We start from the raw sequence: 3387 nt of genomic DNA, 5'->3' as shown, positions 1-3387 counted from the left end.
GCGGCCCGAGATTGGCCGGAAGCGCGGCGGCGGCGGCGCCAAGTGGAGGTGGGAGGTTGGCCGGGCGCGGGATGCGAGGGGGGAAGGGGAATGGCTGCGGCTCAGATCCCGAGGTGGGAGAAGGCTAGGGGAGGGGAGGCTAGGTTTCCAGATTAGGAAGGGGTGTGTGTTTATATATGGAAGGGGTTAGGGTTAGGGGGGTTTGGGGGTGTTTCGGAGCCTCAGATCGCTATCGGACGGCTCCGGATCGGAGGGGTCTTAGTGGGCTGGATAAGAGTGGGTGTGGGCTGTGAAGAGAGGCCTTGGGCTGAGAAGAGAGAAGAGAAGGGCAGCCCGGCGGCAGTTTCCGAGACTGAAACGTCCGACGAATAAACCGGCAACGGTGCCACTACGAATGACGGGCGGTCTGTCGGTGCTATACCAAGGCCACTCGGCAAACCTCGGTCCATTCCGAGAACGTTTTTACCCCGCTCACGAAAACAAGGTCTGAGAGGGGCGACGGGCGCGCGCGAGAGGTCTGGACTCCGAACGGACAACGGAGAGAACCGGCGGAACCCGAACGGATGCAAGTTTTGAAAAACATGCAGATGAAATGCAGATGATGACATGGCAAAATGCAACACACAAGCAAATGACATGGCAACGACGGCGAATAACTGGCAGACACCTGGCGCATCGGATCCGGGGCGTTACATATGGGGTCCCCTCGCCGCAATCCACACATGTGGTGAATGATCTCCGATTGTTGTCCATTTATCATGACCCTCAATGCGGAGGTGCATAATAGCATGGCAAACCATTCCCTCCACCTTTGACCAAAACCTCTTGCTTCGAGCATGTCCAGGAGATAGGCCCAAGAAATCAAGTCAAAGGCTTTTGCCAAGTCAAGTTTGAGGAGAACAGCAGGTTTCCTAGACTTATGAAAGAGTCTTGCAGTGTTCTAGACGTGTAGGAAGTTCTATTGTATGCTGCTCTTTTTTATGAATGCACTCTGACATTGATCCACCAGGGCGCTGAGCTTTGGGGCTAGCCGCAAAGCAAGGATCTTGGAGAAGATTTTGATTACACCGTGGAGTAAGGAGATCGACCTAAAATTCTGTAGGGCATCCGCACCCAATGTCTTTGGGATGAGCACTAGGAGTGCGTGGTTGACACGATCCTGACCTCGGCTATCGATTCTGTATAGCTGTTGGAGGGCAGCGAGCAGGTCCCACTTGATCGTGTCCCGGCAGGTTTTGAAGAAGCCCCCTGAGAAGCCGTCGGGCCCTGGCGCCTTATCCGCCGGAATCGCATCCACCGCCTTCTTAACTTCTTCGAGTGATAATTCTTGCTCAAGATCCTGGAGATCAACGTGTTCAAGGCTCAATTCATCCCAATTAAGCGCAACTGATATGTGCTTGTTTGTGCCGAAAATCTTAGTGAAGTGCTCGTGGGCCAGGTCTGTCATGTCTTCTGTTGATGAGACTGGGCCCTATGGACTGTGCAGCACATGGATAGTGTTTCTCTTGTGATGCGCGTTAGCTTTCCTTTGAAAGAATTTGGTGTTGGCATCGCCTGCTTTTAGCCAGAGGACTCCTTAGTGCACATGATTGCTTCGGAAATTTGGAAGGAGCGGAATCGACGGGTCTTCCAGAAGGAATCCTTGACTTTGGAAAGCTTCAAGCGTAAGATTAGGGACGAGATCAGATTGTGGAATTTGGCAGGTGCTGGGATCCCCTTCGATCCGGGCTGAGACCCAGGCCCAACTCTTTTCTTTCTCTTTATTTTCCCTTCCTCTTGCGCTGAGTGTCTTGTTTTTCGGATACTTGGACCTCTTTTGTACCTTGGTATTCTTTTTTTTTGCGGGGTTAAAAGGATTTCATTGCTCAACTGTTGGAATATTCGTTCCTACATAGCAGAGGAACATCTGCAGGTCCAGAGCGCAACCAAACTGTAGTTCGGCCCTCCGATCGTCCGAAAACAACAAGTGTGTGGCTAACAACGTTCTGATTCCTACTTACATGAGCAATAGAGATATCCCTTTCACCAAAGAGCATCTTAATATCCTGAACTATCATTCTATGTGGCGATCTGTCAAGGGTAGGCGACTTGATCAACTTGATCGCATCCATGCAGTCCATCTCGATGTCTATCGGGAGAGTAGACCATTGTAGAGCAAGGCTTAATCCCTCCTGACATGCCAACAGCTCAGCCTGGAGCGGTCCGGAACAATGCAAGATAGAACGACAAGCAGAGAAGATAATGTTGCCGTCATTATCACGTAAGATCATACCGGCTCCTGCTAATCCACCATCGGTATGAACGAACGACCCGTCAACATTGAGCTTCACGCGACCGGCCGGCGGGGCAGACCACTGGACTGTGGTTGCATGTTGCGTTGCTGTATTTATCATCGTAGAACTATACTCAATCGGCGGCGGCACCATCTTCCCTTTGATGATGTCAATGGTTGGAAAATGATTGACAAGCTTTGCCAACGTTAAAAAAAAGACATGCATGATACATTTAGGTGCGTGTGACCGTCTCTAATTTAAACAAGAATTTCAACTGTACAATATGGATTTAGATTGTGAGGTTAGTAGTCACTGTGCATGCATCGTATTTTTTACACAGTACAGATGCAGACGCTCATACATATGCACATACTTTCATTCATATGAACAGACATACACACCTTATCGCGATGAGCATCTCCAAGAGATTGAGCCGACATATCGTCTTGAGATTAACGAAGTCACCACAGACGGTCGACTGAATGTCTCCTCCCACTAAATGCACATCGTCTGATGTACTGTAATAAATCCAGAAGATAAGCTGGGAATACCATGAACACATCAATATTATCTTCTGTTGCAGCGCACGTGTTCACTACAATTAAACAAGATTGTGGGCTCTGCATGATAGTGTGTTTGGCTCTTTCACCAAACGAAATTGTGAACTACACATGATAGCGCATTAGAGTATTTCACCTGGATTTCGTCGAATATGCACTCCACCATGTTTCTAAAATATGTATGACGAGAACACCATCCTTTTTCTAAATATATATACTGAGGTTGTATATCATAAGTGCTCCTTACCACCAAATCTTGAGATAGAATGCGCGCGAGGGAGTATAACATAAGTGTGAAGTATAATACATGCATTCCCTCCTTTTTGGTTTGTTGGCCTTATCTCACTATCTTTTTGTTTGTTAGTCTTATATTCATTTCTCTTCCTCACATATTTAAATTTTAAGGTGCATTAATTTGTTGGATGCAAAGGTTAAAAGAAAACTAACCAATGTATGTAACCATTTTGCTCATTTCATGGCCATTAATGCATGCATCACATTTAGTGGAGATATGTATTTTTATCGACATCGGGATGCACCTTCCTACCTTTGAG

The sequence above is a fragment of the Triticum dicoccoides genome, chromosome 7B (assembly GCF_002162155.2).
Source record: "Triticum dicoccoides isolate Atlit2015 ecotype Zavitan chromosome 7B, WEW_v2.0, whole genome shotgun sequence".
Taxonomy (NCBI): Eukaryota; Viridiplantae; Streptophyta; class Magnoliopsida; order Poales; family Poaceae; genus Triticum; species Triticum dicoccoides.
Note: the sequence above shows the minus strand (reverse complement) of the source record.